The 21,942-nt window shown below is 41.9% G+C and overlaps 1 protein-coding gene across 2 annotated transcripts in view; it reads left to right on the plus strand.

Moving 5' to 3' along the window:
- Positions 1 to 10,032: 10,032 nt before the first annotated feature.
- The window catches only part of LOC108937710 (prolactin receptor-like), a 28,045-nt gene continuing 16,135 nt past the window's right edge, over positions 10,033 to 21,942 (plus strand). Inside the window, exon 1 of one of the 2 annotated variants that reach the window (XM_018757803.2) lies at positions 10,033 to 10,271. The gene's annotated coding sequence lies outside the window, so the exon portion shown is untranslated. Of the gene's footprint in view, positions 10,272 to 16,077; positions 16,118 to 21,942 lie in introns of those variants that run through there. The other variant, XM_018757822.2, reaches the window with a different exon arrangement.

A 21,942-nucleotide genomic window follows, 5' to 3' on the forward strand; every position in this document is an offset into this window, starting at 1 on the left:
AGAAAAAACTGGAGCAAATACTGGAACCAAAGGCTAAATAGGAAAAAAAGATCCTGTAATGTCATAAGAATAAAAATAGCTCTCCCTTGCATTATCTAAAATATTTTACTTCAATCATTCCTTTTGCATTCTTTGATCACTGTTGATATGTTTGAGGCTGCAGATAGTGAATTTGTAATTTGCAGTAAAGTTCACAGCAATTATTTATCCTTCTGTCCCTGACCTTATCGTTGCATCAAACATCAATATTCCTACATATGCATTTATGACAGTTGTTACTTGCCAAGAAACAAAATCTTCTGCTTCATACCAATTTATTCACACAATCCTCCTAGTACACTGTACAAGTCAGGCTAGGCCAGTAACACATGAACCGTTCCCACATCATCTTCATAACTACAGCAATAATATTTCATCAGAAAACAATCCTAGTCTGGTGATGGTGACTAGGTGACTGATACACAGCAATCAGAGTGTGGAATTTTATTTCATTTCTATTAGCTTTCTATCATTAGCGCTACAGCAAAAATATTCTCATCTCTAAAAGAAGTTAAGGTACCATCAAGAATATGTACAGTGCATTTTTTATTCCGCAGAAATAAAATGTTTTTCAGCATGATCCCATTTTGAATATAATGGTATTAATTTTTTCTCTTTAATTAACCTATTAGAGCAGTTCCCAGTGTGAAGGGATCAAATTAACATTATCGCTTATGGAGAAAAATAATCTATTTCTGGACTGAAAATGTGCCTTCTAAACCTAAGTGTACCAAAACAGAAGTTATTTTTATGAATGATAATAACACTGACATATTCTCTAATATTATTGTGTTGCTGAGAAGGTGTTGTTTTAACCTATTCATGGACAGCTTGAGTAATATATTGTGTGGTTCTCAGTTTGAAGGAATGCTGCACTGGTGATTTTTTTTCCTCTTTTTTTGGATCAAAGACACATTGCTTCTAGAAGGTGCTTTCCTGCAGCAGATGTGGAGCATAGCACATGATTTATCTGGTTTTTAAATGCGCCCTTTTTCTCATTTCAAACCAGTATGTAATGTAACCTGAAAGCTATGCAGCAACTGTACTGCACTGGGACTGAATCGTTCCTTTTAAAAACCTCCCACTGGCTGAAACAACACAGGAGTGAAAGGAACTGATTTTCTTATATCAGGTCATGTCCACAGGTTGGTTTTGGTAATAAGACTGGCTGCATCATCATATTTTACTGAATAACAAGCCTGTTGTGAAAAAAGGCTACATTTTTTTTCTAAGCTGTTGCAGTGATTTTTTTTTTTGCTGTATGGGACGAGGTCAGAATGTAGAGTACTTTCATTTTAATCTAAACACTTTTTGTATTCTTAATTATTCAAGTTAAAGCATTCTTGACTCTGATGCTTTACCTCTTTCCACTTCACCCTCTCCCTGTATTCATGCCCTATGTAGTAAAAACCCACCTTCTTGATTTAGACAAACAGGCTGTAGAAGAAAAAGAAAAATGAAGAGTCTGCTGCTCGACAACGGATTGCTTCTTTCCAGGATTTCTTGTAATGTTTGTGACGCCACAGCTACGCAGATTGTTTGTGGTTTATGTTCGAAGTTCACTATTCGCTGTGAGTCGGAGCGTTCCACGGTACAGATGAAAGCAGTTTCACTGAACCGGAGCACAGGAGACAGGGCTTTGAAGACCTTGTCCCTTTTCTCCTTCATCCCTCCTTTGGGAAATCTGGGTTCACTTAGCATCTAGCATTTTTGTCTCTTCAATATTTCACTGTGAAAAGGCAATGGGCACTTGGGGTAAGAGAAAAGAGTTAGACCCAGAAAGTACAGTAAATTCAGGGACTATGGTATGTAATACAACTCTCTGGAGCACTTTTTAACACAACCTGATTTTATGTGTTGCATGCCCAACGAAAGAGCTTGGACTGATTTCCAGTTATACATGTACATCTCTAATGCAGTGTGTGCATATTTCGTATTATTGTTTTCTTCCATTTCAGTTTTTTACTGCAGCTTCTTTAGTTTTATGTTAAAAGGTTTCAGTTTGTTGGCAAAACGATGTTACACTGTTGATGTGACACCGTCGTCTGAAAAACGCATTTGGTTTTACATCGGCCATGAACTGGTAGCAAGGCGACTCAACAGCTCTTGGCACATCTGCTTCACTGTCGTGAACATGCATTCACTGCGGCTCTGATGTAGCCCCACCTCTCAGACACCGCAGACCCTCTGCTGCCTGGCTTGTGTTTGCTCTGCCTCTCTGACGTCATGACTCACCCATAGATCTCAGGGTGAGCCATAGCCCACGGATGCATGAACTTGTCAAACTTCATCTCAGATGATGCGGAATCGCCTATTTGTGGAATCCCTTCTGATTTATTGGACTTAGCTTTGAAACGATGACACATTTTCTCTCTTGCAGCAGAGCAGGGATTAGACTATGGTAAGGCAGTTTGGCAGCTTGGTGGATACTGTTGTTGCCTCAGGCCTCCAGGGTCAGGGATCCACTGTGACCCCGTGCATTCGTATCAGGTAATGCACCTTAAGTCTAAAGACATGCTAAGTTAATTGGTGTTTAAAAGATGCCTGCATGTGGTGAGTTCAGCTGGTGATCGCTGTGTGCTGGGTCTGGGGTTCGAGCCCTGCTTGGGGTGCCTTGTGATGGACTGGCGTCCCCACCTGAGTATGTCCCATCCCCCTTCGGCCTTGCGCCCTGTGTTGCCGGGTTAGGCTCCGGTTCGCCGCGAGCCCACTTGGGACAAGTGGTTGTTGACAATGGCTGGATGGTGTCCATCCATAGTGTCTTCATCAGAGAGAAAGAGACTCAGAAATGCACTTTTGAGGGTCCTGACTTGCGCCTCCTAAGTAATTTCTATGTTAAATGAATGTACTGTATGTATAAACAACTGATACAGTAAACAGAGAATCTTAATGTTAATTAAGGTAACAAATAATTGCCACTTAAGTAAACTGAACAACGGGCAGTACTGCAGAAAAAATTTTGATCCATTTATGCAGATAATTCCCAAATTGTAGATGTGCCTGTATGTAAGACATTGGCGTGCTCACTTTCACATGACATTTAATACCATTTTATCTTCCCACTATGGTCCCATATATAGGTTTATATAGGTGGAAATTATTAAGGAGTCCAACAGTGGTAGTAAGGAGTACATTATGTTTCCTTTAAATAGCATGAGTGATGTATCTTGGGTCCTGTTGGCTTCTACACTTGGTGCTGATGGTCCCAGATTTGTTGCATCCCAGCAGCGCAATGTCTTCAGATGAGGAATCATACCCAATTTAGTCAATCTGAAATAATATGAAATATATAATATAAATAATGGTTGAGTTTGTCTCTGTCTAATGAAGATGTATTTTACTTTGCTGTCAGACACAATGTTTGAAAGAGGAGATAATCTGCAGCACTGATAAACAGTGTGTGTCAATGTAAAGTTTGTATCCCCCGTTGATACACAACCTCCGTTGCTTTGTGGCACATTCAACTGTTAATCTCTGCGAATTCATTGTGTGGCACAACCCCTCTATTATTATGGATTCAAATGACTGGAATTTGCAGTAAATACATTTATGATGGCATTGATAGCATAGTTGATGGCAATACCTCAGGCATGAAGAAGTATCATGAGACATCTAAAACAAGAATTTCATAAACTGGATTCTAGGCAGCAATCGTCTGCAGGATTAATTTATTCTTTTTTAAATCGGATGATGCGTAGAGATTAAATATAAATAGTCACTGCAAATGCTCTTCAGTAGTACACTGGGTAGGAAGAAATATTAATTCCTTACTGAAACTGTAATGATTTCAATTTAAATGAAAAAGGTATAAGCACTTTTGTGGGCTTGGCTGGGTCCCACTCTCCAGTAGGTCTGGGGTTCAAGTCCTGCTTGGGGTGCCTTCTGATGGACTGGTGTCCTGTCCTGGGTGTGTCCCCTCCTCCAGCCTTGTGCCCTGTGTTGCTGGGTTAGGCTCCAGTTTGCTGTGGCCCCACTTGGGATGAGTGGTTTCAGACAGTGTGTGTTGTTCACAACACATTTGCTTATTATTTCACTCATACCTTCCTGTAATGGCTTATCTTCCAAGTGGTCTCCTGGGCTGTTGTTCATAGAAAAAAAGAGACATGATACTCCAATAAGTGTGTTCTGTTAAGCCATAAGTGACATATTATAATGCAAATAGCGGGTTTTAGGAACGGCAATTGGATATTTAGGGCAGCAGCCCTAATAAAACCACATAACCTTACCGAGCAAAATATGAAATGAAGCCACTGGCCAATTGCGTGTATAAAATAAGATGGAAAGTGCATATAGTACATTTTTCTCATTCATATGTCATTTTTTTCTACAACGTCACATCCAACTCTATTAATTGTAACTACTTAGGTTCCTCCTTGTTTCTAATCTGCGAGTCCTTACTCACTTTGCCATTTCAATCTGGATGAGAGGAGCCTCTCCTCTGGGCAGGGGGGAGAGGAAAACAAAGAAAAGCAGCATCCATTGACAGAGCAGACCACTTGACCACAATTGTCCAATTCATTATTCCTAATGATGTTTCCATTAGCAAAAGCAGTTGTCTGCGAAGAGAACACATCCCTGGGAAATGTGACACAGAGCCCAACTGGGCCAGTTGACTATGGAGAGCAGTGGAATTGATTTAGCTGGGCTTGAGCACTCAGTGTGTAAACAAGCAGGCACAAACACATCATAATCAGGCAAAAGGGATTAATAGGTAAATTATGTAAATCCATCACCGTTAACCCCCAAAATCATCCAGTCTGCGGCACGCAGATAAGTTCAAATAGCATTCCAGAAAGTGTCTGTGTCAATTGCGTTTCAGAACTGGGTCTCCTAACCAGTCAGAGATTCCAGAAGAGTTTACTGGTACACAGCTCTACTGTTTTTGTGTTTTGTGGGTTCTTTAATTAATCATTGTGAGAGTCGTCTTTTGTCAGCTTTCAGTTTTGTCTTGATCATTGTTGTTGTGACAGGCATATCTTGTCATGAGCAGGCAGATCTGAAATGAGTAACTCCAGAGAAAAGTGGAATGTTTTGCAAATGAGATATTATATGTTTTTATAGAAGAAAACATGTTCCCCTCTCACACTTCTCATGGTCTCAAACTTTTTTCCAGAACAAAAATAAAATTGCTGCGTGTTTGATTATTATTTCAAAAATATGCACAAAAATAAATGTGAAATTTCTAAATAAAATAAAATAAAATAAAAATGAGTATGTGGCCCCTATGTATTCCTCTAATGCTCAGTCTTTCCATTCAGATAAGAAAACTAGAAAGATGCTACAGCTGTTTGGGAGATGAGGGGGAAAAAAATCTAAATTTTCGATTGATTTTGATGCATTATGTAATATTTTATGTAAGCTCTTATATAATTTCAAAGCTTTGAATAATTCATATTAAAGCCATCCAAGCAAAAAAACCAAATATTTTAAGTGGGAAGAAGAAAAATCTAATGTGACCTTAGTCTCTTACGGAACTGCTCCATAAAACAAAGCCTCGTTATACCTAAGTAAATATAAAATGTCTGATTCTTGCCTTGATGTTGATAAAGGACACAATTAGAAGCACATTATTACGCTGTCCCGTTTTCTTGTTTTGTTTCTCATTGTTTGCTCATGTTAATTGCAACGTCACAATACAACAAATATGAACACAATGAGTCAGTGTTCTACCCCGGGGTTAAAAAATCTGTGCTAATCAGTAGTAAACTCTTCAGTTAGTCACCATTTATGCCCTGCCAGACACACTATGTGCAGCGCAAGTATTAAAAAGACAATAAGCAGTGTTTTGCAACTGTGGGAAAAATAGCAGCAGAGTTTGGGATTATTATTTTTTTTGTCTTTGTGTTCTATTAAAAAAACTCCAGACATATGCAAAAGTGTAGAAATGAATAATTGGCTTTTGAGAACGATATGGAACAGTTGCTTATTTGTACACATCTGGCAAGGAAATGCATTTTATAGTTATAGTTCTCGAGAGAATCTCCTACCTCAAGTGCTGACTCAGATTTACCTCTGTGCTTCACTTACATCATAATCCTAATGAATTCCATACAATTTGCTCAAGTTCTGGGAACTACATAGTCAGTCCTACATGACCACCCTGGAATATCGTAACCTTTTGCACATGTGCTGTATTACTTGTATGTTTTTTTTGGTAAACTGATTTTGTCTCCATGTTGTTGTGGCCTAGTTTTGTTCTATTGTCTGTTAAAAAAACCTTCCTGTGCTCTGGTTTATATTGGACTCTATTGTCCCAGTGGCAGGGCAAGATTCAGTATGTATTGCTTCATTTTTTCTCCCGCAAAATAATAAACCACTGTCATTTTGTTTACATTTATGTTAGCTTACAACATTAAACCTCCTATAATAGTTTTCCAGTTGATATGCAGTAGGTAATTGCTTTGCTCAAAGGTACTACAGGCAGGAGTCGCGATCCAAACTGCAGACTCCAGGTCCGAAATGAACAGCACTAACCGCTATCTACCCGCTGCCCCTCTGAAAGGGAGCTGAAGTTCACCGCAGAATCACTGTTTTGTTTCAACGTGAAGCAAAACCTAACGTTGCTGGTGGCCGCAGGGGCGTAGCTAAGTGGTGGCCATGGTTGGCCAGTGCCACCCCTGACTGAAGCTTGGCCACCCCCGTTGTGCAAAGCACTCTGACCACACTGACAGGTGATTTTTTCGCCCCTTAAACTTGTATGACGCCCGTAGTGTGCGGCGCTATTAGGCTGAAGAGCTCTGAACCGCCCGCACGGCCCAAACCTCTGTAGGAGGGAGGAGTAGGAGTGGGAAAAGTCAATTTCGGGAGCCTTACTCCAGCTAAGTCCAGCGCAAGAAGATACGGTGATCAGGAGAGTAAAATCAGTGTTGTTCACCTGCATTTCACTACCATTTGGTTAAAGTTGAGGTACTGCGATGTTTCATCGTGAGAAACAAATGTGAAATGTTAGCTTCATATCGCGGAACTTAGCAGCTAATGTTAGCTGAAGTTAGAGCAGCTGCTAGCTAGCTAATTTTTAAAAATAATGTTACCGCATAAACGTTACCACATCATACGCTTACATTATGAGTCTGTCACTGTTTTTGTAAGTATCTGTTCAGTTTAATAGTCATACAAGTGTTTCTTGATAGGTGTGTTTGTCTAAACTGTAGAGCATGAAAAGGAAAGCAGTGAGGGGAAGGTAGGAAGATACTTTCCTTTTTTACAAACTGAGGACTAGTAGCAGTAAAACTGAAAATGACAAAGAGGCAGGGGAAATTAATGCTACGGAGAGAGAAAAAGCAGGGGAAATGTGTGCTGCTAAGAGAGACGAGGAGGACGCAGAGATACAGTCCGAGAGGAAGCTTGCGGAGAAGCTCTACAGACACAACGCACATCAGGCCAGAATCAAAGATGAACAAACACTCATGCAGTCAGTCGTTTCCCACCAGGTATGCAGGTTACATCAGTTGTATCTGAAAACATAAAAAAATAATTTCCAATACCCAATTTCCATCACACACATTTTCAGAAGCACTTGTCCCATACGGGGTCACGGGGAACCAGAGCCTACCCGGTAACACAGGGCGTAAGGCCAGAAGGGGAGGGGACACACCCAGGACGGGACGCCCATCCGCTGCAAGGCACCCCAAGCGGGACTCGAACCCCAGACCCACCTGAGAGCAGGACCTGGTCCAACCCACTGCGCCCCCGCGCCCCCAATCAATTTCCATCATTACCATCTAAATATACAAATAATGTCGAATAAGGATCGTATTAAATGAAACTATAATATTTTTACAGACATTTCTAAGTACTGCCACTGTAATTTCTTGTGTACATTTGTAATAAATTCAGTAGAATTTATAGAATTTCTGTCTGTAGAATTTGCTTTTGGTACAGCATGTCACAGTCAGTTCTGATTTTTTTTTAATTTTTGGCCACTCCAATGAAATCACTGGGTCTTACTTGGCCACCCCTGAAAAAAGTTCTGGATACATCCCTGCTGGTGGGATTCAAACCCACCACCTTTGAATTACTTCTTTAAGTTTTTGAACTATGAGCCCGGTGCGGTAGCCATTGCATCACAGAGCCGGATGCTTTATGTGATTACTGTGCTCTGACTGGGAAGTATGAGTGAGGTTTGCTCAGGTGTGTCTACATATGAGTGTATCATTGGGACTGGGTCAAAGACAGGGCTTCATTGACATGTTACGTAGAGTTTTTATGTTCTTTCAGTTTGAGGAACTATCAAAAACAGAATTTGTTGCCTACCATTTGACGAGCCTTGCTTTACTGATCCTAGAATATTTCTAGGTTTAAATATAAATATTTTATGACATTATTAAGGTAACGTGTATGATTTACAGATTTGAAAGCATTTACAATGCAGCAGCACACACACACACACACGGATATACAGTCATGCCCCAAAAATACACGCCAGCAGGAAAGATTTTCACTTTATAAAGAGTTTCATTTAATTTCCTACTTCAACTTATGAGACATTTCCTTGCATTTGAAAAGACCAAATTTGGATTTCACAAGCCTCACAGCAGATGAGCAACCAGACATGTATGTTTAACAGACGTTCCACAGCAGTGTACAATTATTATTAACTGGTATTCAACTGATACTTTTATCCAAGGGGACTTACAATGGCACTAAACTCCCTGTAATCATTCACACATCCACAAAGAAGAGCAATGTAACCCACACACCAATACACAACCTCTACAGGTCATTTATAGTCGTCAGTTCAACTGAAACACGTCTTTGGGCTGTGAGAAAACACCCAAACGAACTTGGGGAAAGCACGCAGACTTCACGCAAACTGAAAAGGGAATAAACCCACGTGAAATCACACAGCCCAGTGCTCCCTGCTGCACCACCGTACGACCCAAACCACAGATTGCCACCACTGTTTTCATTGTTATAGTCTGGCTCACACTGTATTAACCGTTGAAGTAATTATGACAATTTTAATTTTAGCATAAATTGCTGTCAATTTTGGGGTTAGGGAACATGCAAAAATTTTTACCATTGAAACTAATGGTGACTATGCCTTTGATTTATGAGAATTCACGTTGGGGTTTTTCAGGACATATTACCTTCGTAAGGTGTAGAAAGACAATATATGTAAGCACAACCAATAAATTGGTGGTATAAAATGGAAAGGCTAATGTACCAATACTGGAAAAATGAGCTTTGGCTTTAAGGGTGGCACGGCAAGTATTGCGCTGCTGTCTCACATCGCCTGGGTGGTGTGAGAGGATGTGGGTTCGATCCCTGCTCAGTCCGTTTGGAGTTTGCATGTTCTCCCTGTGTCTGTGTGTGTTTCTAGTGGGTGCTCCAGTTTCCTCCCACAGTCCAAAGACATGCTGTGCAGATCCCCCATAGTGTGTGAGTGACAGAGTGAGAGAGTGTGTGTGTTCCACTGATCTATGGATGAGTGACCTGGTGTAAGTAGTGTATCTAGCAGTGTAAGTCACCTTGGTGAATAAGGTGTGTGGGCTCATAACACTACATAGAGTTCATAGGAAGTTGCTTTGGAGAAAAGCATCTACTAAGCAAATAAATGTAAGATCGAGATGTACTCCAAATCAATTATTTAATGATCACATAATATGACAGATATAATTCAAAACTCTGCTCTGGCCTCTATAATGTATATGTTATCTGGGCACAGGTCGCACATTCAGCAAATCTATAGCCTACTGAGTTAATATGTGGTATAAATCACTGATCGTGATTGGGATCAAAGTACTTCAAAGGTGAAAAGGAAGAAGAAGAACACGAGGCCGAGAAGGAGGATGAAGAGGAAGGGGGCATGATGATGCCATGCAGCAGCCAGCAGAGCTTTAATTATTACTGTAGCACGATGACGTGTGGTCGGTAGGGTGGAGGAGGAAGGTCGCCTGCAGAAGCTCGCGAGGCCGGCACGTGCAGCGCACAGCGCGGGAAGCCGCAGGTCCGGAGGGCGCGCGCGCGCGCGCGCCGCTCAGCTCAACGCGTCGACAGAGTCACTGACGGCGCGAACGCACACGCACAGTTTCATGTGCCACACTGAAGAAGCGCAGCTTTGGGAAGGTCTCGGCGTTCGTGCCACATTCAGCAGAGGACGAGTCCAACTCAAGGGCTGTTGAGATGAGTCGCTGCGCGGCGGAGCATCGCTGAATGAATGTGAATTTTGGCGGCAAAGAAAGACGCAGTAGTTAGTTACTAGGTTGCGGGTCCAGCGCAGCGCTCCGGAGGTAAGGACAGTATTACCCTGTCTTATTATTCCCGTCAGTTTCTCGATTTCTCCGTGTTTTCCAGCTGAAAACAAAAAATAATGTCGGTTATTTATTCGTGTATTTATTTCATTTAACTGTTAATCTCTGCGAATTCATTGTGTGACGATTTAAAGTGAGACGGGACTCTGTGTCGTGTGGATCTTCGTTTTCGCCGTTTTTTTTGGCTTTTTCTTTTAAATGATTGGGTAGATAAGATTCGTGGTGTGAAGTGCTTCTTTTCATCTCTTAGACTTAGTTATTGGCGTAGCAATGTGTGAAATTCCTGGAAATCCCCACAAGTTTGGACGACAGCACGAGCTCTACAGACACACACACACACGCACACGCGCACACACAGAGTCTGAAGTTGTCCTTTCCATGCCGTGCTCCCGAACACTCACTGTCCTCGCGCATCAGTGCCACGCGCTCCATGGACTGGAGGCTCCGCAGCGCGGAGCTCCCTCCCTGGGCTCTCATACACTCATGTGCTCCACATGGGAATGTGGGCCATTCCTGCACCTAACCAGTACACGCCTCGGGCAAGAAATACAATTAGCACAAAAAAGCAGCAGTGAAGTAAAGGAAATTTTGTGTAGTAATCATGTACGCATGATACAATGTATTTATTTTGCCAATATCACAGCTGGGCTTATATACATACCTAGATACCTATATACAAAATATGAGAATCACAGTCAGAATCAGAACGAGCTTTATTCATGCCAAGTATGTTCACACATGCAAGGAATTTGTCTTGGTGACAGAAACTTCCACAGCACAGACAGAATTATGACAGTGACAGGACGCAGATGAGAAGATAGAATATGTGAATAAGGATAAAAAATATAAAGTAATATAAAGCAGTGTAAACATACTGCGCAAGCAGTTTTCCCAAAAAACCCAATCTACAAGTAGTGTTAGGAATCCTGCCTTTGTGTGATAAAACATAAACCTCTTTGCTTCATGCATTTCATTTATCAGCTGCTAGCCTGGTTGAAATCCGTGGCGATTCTTCTTATATCTGAAGAACTGAGCATGTGTCAAATATTAAATAAATATGAATACTTAGAATCAATAGATTCTTTTTTCAGCTTTTAAGCAATCACTGTGAGACTTGAGCTTTCAGATAAGAAGTAAACCCTGTCTAGAATTTCACTGTCTATGAAAAAGTGCAGTTCTCTAAGACAATCTCATAAAATCATGGATTGGATTTAAGTCAGATGACCGGAATGGTTAAATATGAACAAGAAACCTACTGTATTACTGAAGTAATCACAAATACTAAATACAAAATACAAAACACTCAACTGTGCTTAGTTTTCACAGAAAAATATTCTCCAAGGACGAGAATAAAATCAGACACTGACACAGTTTGGTTTTGTCCAAAAGTATTTCCGTTAGAATTAGAAGCAACAGAGCCCAATTTATGCTATGGGCTGACTTTGTCATACAGTGTAATGTACAAAGATCCATAAACTGCACACTGTTAAAAATTTAACAATAAACATGATAATGCTTATCCCCTACTTCTAATGTCTTCCAAACAGTATCCATCACTGAATATAATGAAAAATGTCAAACCATATGTCAAAGAAGCACACTTCTAGCCAGTAAGCATACCTGGTGTCATTTGATGATTGCACACACTGGAAAAGCTATGATAAACCCTCCCACTTTGTGCTTTCATAACTCTTCCCCACTTAACTTATAATTTCATCGTAATATGTATTTATTGTGAGGGGTATGTCCTGCACAGTGAAACATTTATCCAGGAAGGCAGCATAATATAGGATAGAAATTGTATGTCAGGGCCTGCAGAAATCAACGCAAAGTTGAGATGTAAGTCTGTGGCAGGAGAATTTGTTCTGGAACCATTACAAGGAGTGCACTCATCTGGTTGACAAGGACATTCAGCACAATGTCTCACTGTATGAGAACATATTCTCCCTTGGAAGTGCATTGCTTGTGTTTCAAGACTGGAACAGCAAAATGGGCAGGGATTGAGACAGTGAGCAAATTTTGCTCAGCAACCGATCTATGATATTGACCCTTGTAATGTTTTTTCCCTCAACGTCTTTCATGTTGACACATGCTGAAGTCAGTTTTGCTCACCATTGATTTGGCAGTTTAGGCAGAGATGCTTTTACCCGCTGATGGGTATTGGTAATTTCCTCTGCCACACACTTCTCTCTCAGTACAATTCGTGAGATATTATCCATTTCTGCAACCTTTTCAGTGAAGTGGCTGCTAAACATATTCCAATAAATACACATAATGTTGCCAAGACTACTTCTTATATCCATTTTTGGTAATGAAATTGGCCTTGAAAGCATGTGTTGCATATGTTTTCACAACAAAATCCCTGGGGAAGTAGAGATATTTTATAAAACAATTACATGTCCGTGATGATTAAATATATGCTATTATTTACAGTTCTGGTGTTTTAAGTGCTTTTGTTGTCTGCTCTTATGTACACATCTGTGTGTTTGTACTTGCTGTCCCCTGTTCTTTTTTATTTCCTGAGAGACTGTCAGCTTTCATTATGTATTGCATTTTAACAATTGAGGTCATTAAAAAAAACATTTCATAGTACTTCTTCCCAGATGGAATTAGAATTCACATACTCACCAGCAAGAGTCACTGGCTTTATCTAAAATATCATTCAAGGAAACCTGAATCAGAACAAAGAAAACATTTAGTTGTGAACAGATCGTAGCAGCTTAGGCAGCAATAGCAGTAATCAGTGAATTCAGCTTTTATAAAACAACATGCGCAACGCTTGAGCGCAGTATGAAGAATCTATGGTCATTCTGCTGTGCCGGGTTCATGGCCGTGCAGTAACACTACCTGGGGGGCTGTTGCCATGCTGCACTTTAGAGTTTCATGGAATCAGCAACCAATAGTGTGTTGGCCACTGTCGTATTCACATGTCCATTATTGTTTCTGGTGTGACTGAGACAAGGCCTGTGTGCCTGTCCTTCCTGTCCAGGACACTGGGTTTGTCAGGTTATCTTACTCAGATTTGAATTTAACAATGTTATATTTAAAAGCCCACTGTGAAATGATGCAAAAACAACAGATTACAGTATAGACTGCTTTGTTGTAAAATCAGATTTGGAGAGTATGTGGAGCTTGCTGGATAAAGGAACATTCTACATGAACATAAAGCCTCTACAACAACTCTTGAGCTAAATTCTCCCATTTTAAAATGGGCATTTATGTAACTTATGTGGAGATTTGTAGGATTAGAATAAGTATCATTGTTTTAGAACTGAAGAGTTGCTCCTTAAAGAAACAGATAGAATTGTGACGTGTTCTCTTCCCAGCTTGACAGGTCTCTGGATTTTTCCACTCGACTTCTGCGAGCTAGCAAGTCGTGTGATGCTAGAATTGTAGTTCAGCATCTGAATGACATCATGGTGGACATTCAGGAGGTCATTCCTCATTATCCAGAAAAAGTATTCCACGTTCAGGTCAGGTCTGACTCTACATTTGGAAACAACCCTGGGGCAGAGACATGACTGCAGTGACTACAGTGGCAAGATAAACCTGGAAGAACCGTTTTTTCATTAGACTGAGTATATGCAAAGATCTTATTACAGAGCCTCACTGTTGATGATTGGTCGAGCGGGAGACAAGTGCCTCGTGGTGCTCTTTGCAGTGCACACCAGAACCAATCCATTATAGTATTGGATTTACATGACCATTTTGTGTTCAGAGAGAACATTACAGGAGATGTGTGCTTGTGTGAGAGTGAATGAGGGGATAGAAATGTTGGTGTGTTGAGAAATCTAAACAGGACTGTCTGTCCATGTGCAAGTACTGATGTGAATAAAAACACTGAACATTTATGCAAAGGTGAGTTAGTGCAACACATGCAAATACAGCAGTTTTAAAGAATTTCATTCTGAAGTTCACTTAAAAGGTGGTTTCTTCTGAGTATATTTGAATTGTTTTGTGTAAAAGAAAGTACATGCTTCTGTCTTTTGAAAGGTGTAAAGCAGGTCTGCAGTTCCAGGTGGCTTGTCACATGTTGTGAGGACAGATCAGACTTCCTAATGGTATAATATGATGATATGTAGCTTGTCATATAAGTCTTGGTGCTTGATGCAAGCATCCCAATTGTATTTCATTATAATTGAGACCATAAGAGTCCTTTGTGAATGGTAACGGTGTTGTGTTCACTGCAGTTCACATATACTAGTAGTCATATGAATATATTCCTTCAGCATTCTATAAGAAGGGCATGATGGTTCTGTGACGTTGCGGATAAAATGACCTGTCTTTTCTCATTGCCCTTCACGTAATTGGTTGGGGAAAATCAGATGCATGGTATTGAACTTAACATCGTTTGTTTCCACTGGTGGAATACACCACAGTCAGTCCAGTTTGAGCAGTCCTGTTATTAAAATCTGTCAAGGATAATTTGGCGGTGTGAACACGCTCACTGACTCGGTTATTGTGGTGGGATGCTGCTTATGGAACTGCACTTGTGACAGGAGAGTTGACTCTTCTGAATCTTGAAGTGGAAGTATTTGAATTTTGATAAATTGTTTTGGTTAAAAGCACCATGTTATAAAATGAGTGTTGAAAATAGTTTTTGTCATGAATGAGATGCATTTATCCAAACTGATTTAATTTTTGCCAGAAAACTGGTTTGCTTGCCACGAAACAAATACACACACAATGCCTACAACCGCTCGTCCCGGCAAACCAGAGCCTAACCCAGCAACACAGGGTGCAAGGGTGGAGGGGGAGGAGACACACCCTGGACAGGACACCAGTCCACCGCAAAGGACCTCAAGCAGGACTCAGACCCCCGACCCACCACACCCACCCCGGCCAAACCCGCTGCACCACCACTCCCCCCACGAAAGAAACAGTCTCTCTTAATTCGTTAATCATTAAAAGAAGTTGTACATATATATTTAAAATTAATTAGGATGTTCTACTAATCCACGTACATTCTTTCATCTTCAGCATCATTTCCACTTTTTGCCTGTGCAGCAACACATCTTGAGTTCAGATCTGTTCATTCTATATGTTAAACATTACTTATCTTCACCAGCAGTGAATTTTCTATTTGCGCAACAGTAGTTATCTTTCCCTTTTTACAGTAGGTCCCCAACTTATGAACCTCGCATAACTTTTGCAAACTTTTTTTGGAAGTATTAAAAAGTTATTTCTTCAGAAGAAGAGCGCTAACATACCATTTTGAATTGTGCACCAAATTCTCACCGGATACACCGGTAGCGACCGTAAATAATAAGTGCTTCCTTATGTTTTTCAAAAGAGCGGAGAAACACGGAAGGTGAGCAACATCTAGATGATCCTAGGGCTTCTACAGATAACAGTTTTGAGCCGTCAGTGAAATGCTCTGGTCTGGCTTTGAACATGGTTTTTTATTGTGGTTTCTTATTCAAAACGTGTCGTAAACAACTCCTGCCAGCGGGCTCGAAACACCCAGGCGCATGTACGAGTGGCCTTGGCTCACAGATAGTCAGCTGTTTCCCTCTGTTCCCATCCCAAAAGCCTATTTCAGTATCTGATGAACCTGTTTGGGTTGCTGACATTTACATTACATTCATTAATTTTAGCATACGCTTTTCTCAGAAGTGACATTTCACCAACAGACAGAGAGATACAGATGGAGGCATGTGATTCTTAACGTACAGTCACTCAGTCCAGTACCACCGTTTCTGCCAGCACACATTAAACCAGTAGCTACATAGAGGATTGATGGCGAGCCCCTGGCCATGGTCCGTCTTTCATTTGACTCGCAAACTTTTCTGGTAACTAACCAACTCTCGGTCCTGATTTACATGGTAAGTAAGGGGCCAGCTGTACTTTTAATTGCATGTGGCCTATGCTGTTCATACGGTTGCCCCTGTAGAATTTTGTTTTCTCCAGGGAATGTTATAAGACTGTTTTTTAATTATCTTCAAAAGTTATATGTCTGTTCATTTTTCATTTAAGTTTATACATGGTAAAGTGATGCTTCTTTCCCTCTTTGGAAAATCTATGTAAAGGCATAGATTAATTGCTTAAATGCCATTTTTGTTGTTATTTATATTTTACGCTATTCTTGAGAACGGAGCAGTAATTTTGATGCTCAGATGATGATTGAGGCAACTTAGTAGCAAAGGCAAATCAGAGTAAAACGGAGTGCCTTTCAGATTCTGTATTAGCAGTGACTGTCCACACGTTCGAAACTCTAGCAGTGAGGTTTTAAACAGGAAATAATGAAGTTATAGTGCTTTGGTTTGTAAGAAACTGAAAACACTGCTGTCATCCCTGGTCTCTGGGCATAGTACTTCATAGCTTACATTGCATTTATCTTTATGTCATACATGATTTTGAGGTTCTTCAGTAAAATGTTCACCATTTTTTTCTGTGGTGCACCTACCTCTGATCTTTTCAACCTACCTTCTTACCGCAGGGTTGGCAGAGCTAGTTAACTAAGGAACCATAAAAACACTGAACAGTAAGAGGAACTGTTCCGTGTGTGAGGCCTCGGACCAAGTGGTGAGCTGGCAGTTTGCGTAATCTTGACCAGTAGGGCTTTTAGAACATTGTGTTGCACACTGACTCAGTTAACTGCGGAAGTGCACTCTGAAATGAAGTGTGGCCATTTTCAGGTTAGAGACAAAAGTGCATTGGGTCTTTGGTAATAAAAAGCACTTCGTTTTTATTGTTGAACCGTGTTTTTGCTGTACAGTACAGTAATGGTATTTCCCTCACTTTCATCCACTCAGCAGTTGGCGGCTGCACTTATCTGTCTGAAGTTGGTGGCATCATCATGAGATGACCTTGCATTGGATGGGTTTCTGTACTCTCTGGTGCCCACTATGATTCAGAAAGCAAGAGCTAGAGGCTGTCTTGGAGGACAGAGCTAATAGCAGCATTCGTCGTGTGGCTGTCAAAACTGTGCACAAGGCTCAGGATGATAAACCAGCAGAGGTGGACATGCCAGTCTGAAGCAGCCCGTCCCACTGTCTAGTGATCTGCTCTTGCTGTGGAATGAAAGGTCACTACAGTTGTGAGTTCAAAGAGAAACCTCAGGAGTGAGCTGAAACTGAGTCAATGGGAAACATCCTCAGGCTAAGTGAAGAAGTCAGATAAGCCAAAACATTCCCATGTATCTTGCATCCTTGTCTCTGCCCATTGGCTTCCTGTAGCTGCCTATATCAGGATTAGACTCTGCTTCCCGATACCAACAAGACTAGATTGCTGAGTTGTATGTTGCTTGGGATAAAGCGCACGCACACGCACACACACACATTTTCAGAACCGCTTGTCCCATACAGGGTCGTGGAGCCTACCCGGTAACACATGGCTTAAGGCCAGAGGGGGAAGGGGACACACCCAGGATGGGACGCCAGTCCGCCGCAAGGCACCCCAAGCGGGACTCGAACCCCAGACCCACCGGAGAGCAGGACCGAGGTCCAACCCACTGTGCCACTGCACCACTGTACCCTCTCTGGGATAAAGCAGTCAGAGCTTTTGTCTGCAGGTGACCACATCAATGGTCAGCATCAAGTGAAGCATCAAGGGAACCCCTGTCACTGCCTGGATGGACACAGGGTCCTCAGACTAGCAAAAGCAGAGGCACCGCCTAGGAGAACCCTGTGGACCATGACACACACTCAACTGGATGTGCTTATCAGGTGGAAAGCCAAAATGTCTACACTGCTGTACACATCAGGCCTCATTTCCATCCAGAGTGAGTTCTGTTTAGGTGAGACTGGATGCTCTAATTGGTACTGGGGCTATAATCAGGATCACTTTATGGTCCATAGTCTTGCTTAGGTTTCAGCTACCAGTCCAGACAAGAACATGCTCTATTTGGATCAAGTGTACTGTCAAAGCCAGAAGTACACTACTTTGTCCTACACCAACCTCTGCTATAGTGCCATTTAAGTCCATTTAAGTCACTGCTGCAAATCAGAGGGAGAACAGAACTACCAAGTTACCAGGCACATGTTGTTAGCAGAGGAGGGGTGTTACAAAGCACTTCTGATAGCACCTGTTTGGCTGTTTGTTCAAACTGTGCATAGATTATGTCTCACTTTGGTGGCTTTTGTGCTTCATAAGTCCAGAGGGACAAATGGTAGGCTGGTTAGAAATTATGCAGTTTATTCCCTCCATTCCAGAACTGTCCATGGACCCCAGGGGAAGTGTTGCCTTGTTTTGGTGCTCCTCAGAGGATGATAGCTGCAATCACAGCTGAAGGCTGGAAGCTTTGTGTTACACTGGAACCTGGCTGGCAGGTACCCAAGCCAAAATAAACATTCTCCTTATGCTCAAGCAAGAAAACAGGTGGAGGTTTAGTGGGACCTTTTTGCTTCTTTGGTGCCCTGTCACCTGCAGTGCTGTAGCTTTTTACAGGCACTGTGCATCGCAATACTTCGCATAAGGAAAATCTTAGACCAGCTGTTGAATGGTCCTGCTGGGAAATCTGTTATCAGGATATTAAAGGACAGCGCTGCTCCTGTGATTTGTGTATTGTAAAGAGTCTACCCCTAAATCCAGGGCACATTTGCACCAGTATCAGCGCAATGAACAGAGCCCTCCTTCCCAGACCACCCTCAAGCCACCTATAAATACTGATCAGGTCCCCAAAAGGTCACCAGAATAAACCAGAAGCTCACCAACCTACAGGACTCTGTAGGACATAAGAGATTTTCTTACTGAACTACCCTTTTCCTATACTGCTGTACCAAGTGCAGCTGATAGTGAGATGTTTGCCCCACATTCAGATGCCATCATCTCTTCATCCCAACAACCATAAGATACAAAATATTTATTAGGTCCCACCATCTCACAAGCCTGCAATGAATAAGATATCTTGAATCAGTCAACTCTATCCTTTAAGGATGTTGTACAATGCTAGCCTGGAAGTAAATGGTTAGGCAGTGAAGGTCAGTAGTCATCTCAGGTCTGTGACTACTCCCAAGGCATGGTATGGGCCATGACTTTTGAGACTGCATCTGTGGGAATCTGGATCTTGCAGTGGACCTGGTGCAGATGAAATTTCACTAATCTTAAACTGTGACAGCAGGTGAAGAAGCCTCTGAGTGGATCAGACACTGGTGGCAGTTGGTGTGTGGGTGGGGTAGTGTGCTGCTAGGGGTGGGGATAGGGGGTCTGACGACTGGTGACCTCTATAATGAAACTTGTTTGCACATACAAGGTCTGAATGTACTTTGGGAAAATACTCTGCACTTAAGTTATAGCAGCATGGAAATGTATCCTCTCCTTAGAACACTCTGCTCTCAAATACACTTGAGTTTATAAGGAGTCGATAAGGACAGGTAGGGCAGTGAGAGTAGTGATGGAATGTGATATAGACAGGGCTCTATGGTCTTGGATCCAATTGCCTCGGTGTACATTCTCCTTAAATGTGTGCTTCCTGAGTTCTGATGTACAAGCGGCGTATGATGTGGAGCACATCGATGTTAGGATCCGAATGTCGGGAATTGGCCGATATGGACCTTGGACCTTCAATAATTATAGAGGTTGTAAATCTCTGAACCACAGGATAGCCATCTTAGAGCATTAATAGATCGTGGAGGATTTGTCCACCACTCCTTGCCTGCGTCTTGGTACCAATGAAACCTTACATCTGACCTGTCCTCTTGTGCCTTACTTGTGGGCTGAATACTGTTATGTTTCTCCTACGGTTAAATCTCGTCTTCAGGGCCATGCTTGCTCTAGGTGTGCGTCATCAAGACAAGTCAGTCCTGTGGTCAAAACGATATGAACCGACATTTGGATATCTTTGTTTTCGATGTGCTGTGTCTAAATATAGCCAACTGCCATTCTTGGCCGAAACTTCTGCTGCACTGCTTTCACACCGAGTCTGTGTATTGAATATTTCTTGGTGCTGACAATGTGGCTATTATGCCATGGATGAGTACGCTTTTGTGCGGGTAAATGTGACCAGTGTTATACGTATACTAACATCCATAGTATGTGATTTTACCGTCCCACGTGCGTTCGTGTATGGCCCTGTAACAGAACTGCCTTTGTAGTAGGAGCTGGGCTATATATGAAGCTCTGAATGATGGAATTTCGTCTGGGGTCTGATACACTCGCTATACGTATTGGAGTATGGGCTGAGGGTTCCTTCATTTAAGCACGCATACTGAGAAAACAAAAATATTCAGACACATTCACATTCTTACCCAAAAGGGCAGTCACACGTGCATTTGTGCGCCCTGCTAATAAGATCATTGCCCTGGCAGCTTGTTCTCAAAGGGATTTGCTCTTACACAGATAAGGGCCTGCTGGGGTTTAACTCCTAGATCAATAAGAATATGTGCTTTAATCTTGGGCCATATGGCCAGGCCTGCCAGACCACGCATTTGGATGGCAGTAATAACAGCTATAGTTTGTCTGCTTGTTCCCTTGCTGTATCTCCTGCTCATCTCTGTCTAACTGCCTGTCCTACAGTGGAGATGTGGTCACCTCCAGCTGGAAGGACTATGATTTTGAGGCCGCGTGTTTCTGTCTGTTTGAGCATGTCATTCCGGTGAACACCAGAGTGTCTATTTGTGTGCTTTTGTGATTGTATTTAAAATCGGGGAGGGTTCATCACATAGGAGGTAGTGTCTATGTGCGCATTTGACTGTAGGGGCTGAATTGTCATTTATTTACTTAATTTAGGGGTTCTATTGTCTTGATTCATATTCTCCACATATAGTGCAAAGTACTGTAGTTTGTATAGGTTCTCTGTGGTGTGTATTTTTCTTGCTTGGGTCAAACTGATGAAAGCCAGCACTAACTGGATCAGTGTAGAGGACAATGACAGATGGCAGATCTTTCAGAACAAGCTCGAGTTCATAGATCAGCCTCTGTTAAATCACCTTCTGCTTTTCATTACCACCAATGCATAACCCCAGGCCTCCTTGTACTGAAGTTGCAGGTTTTGCGTTAGCCCAGCCCTGACTGCACTGTCTTACCTTGTCCATTCGCTACTGTAGTTATTTGCTTCACAAATCTCTTCCAACTCTCACTTCAGTAAACAAGTCAATAACCGTGTCATTTAACCCAATATTTACTGCCACTTCAGCGTCATCTGATTTTCTTTTTGTTGTGCATAAGCAAAATAAGAAATTAAGAGGTATATAAAAACAGACTCAGAAACACACACACACACACATTTTCAGAACCGCTTGTCCCATACGGGGTCGCGGGGAACCGGAGCCTACCCGGTAACACAGGGCGTAAGGCCGGAGGGGGAGAGGACACACCCAGGACGGGACGCCAGTCCGTCACAAGGCACCCCAAGCGGGACTCGAACCTCAGACCCACTGGACAGCAGAACTGCGGTCCAACCCACTGCACCACCACACCCCCCTCCGGCTCAGAAACAACAATAGAAATTTAGATTTTATACCTAAAGTTTTGCTGTACATGGTTATCTCATTTACAACTTATTCCATCTGGACTATTACTGACTCCCGCTTTCAGGTCCTGCTTTCATCGGCTCTTTGTTCAGTTTCGCCGGACGAGCACCGCTCTCTCGTCGGGTCGTTGTCACACTCTCGTCCAGCCTCATTTGAAGTTTCGTTCATTTTTAATGTATTTCACTCATGACGGTGTTTTCCCAGTAATGAATGAGTTGGGAGACAAATACCCCTGATGT

This window comes from Scleropages formosus, chromosome 12 (genome assembly GCF_900964775.1).
Source record: "Scleropages formosus chromosome 12, fSclFor1.1, whole genome shotgun sequence".
NCBI classification, from domain to species: Eukaryota; Metazoa; Chordata; class Actinopteri; order Osteoglossiformes; family Osteoglossidae; genus Scleropages; species Scleropages formosus.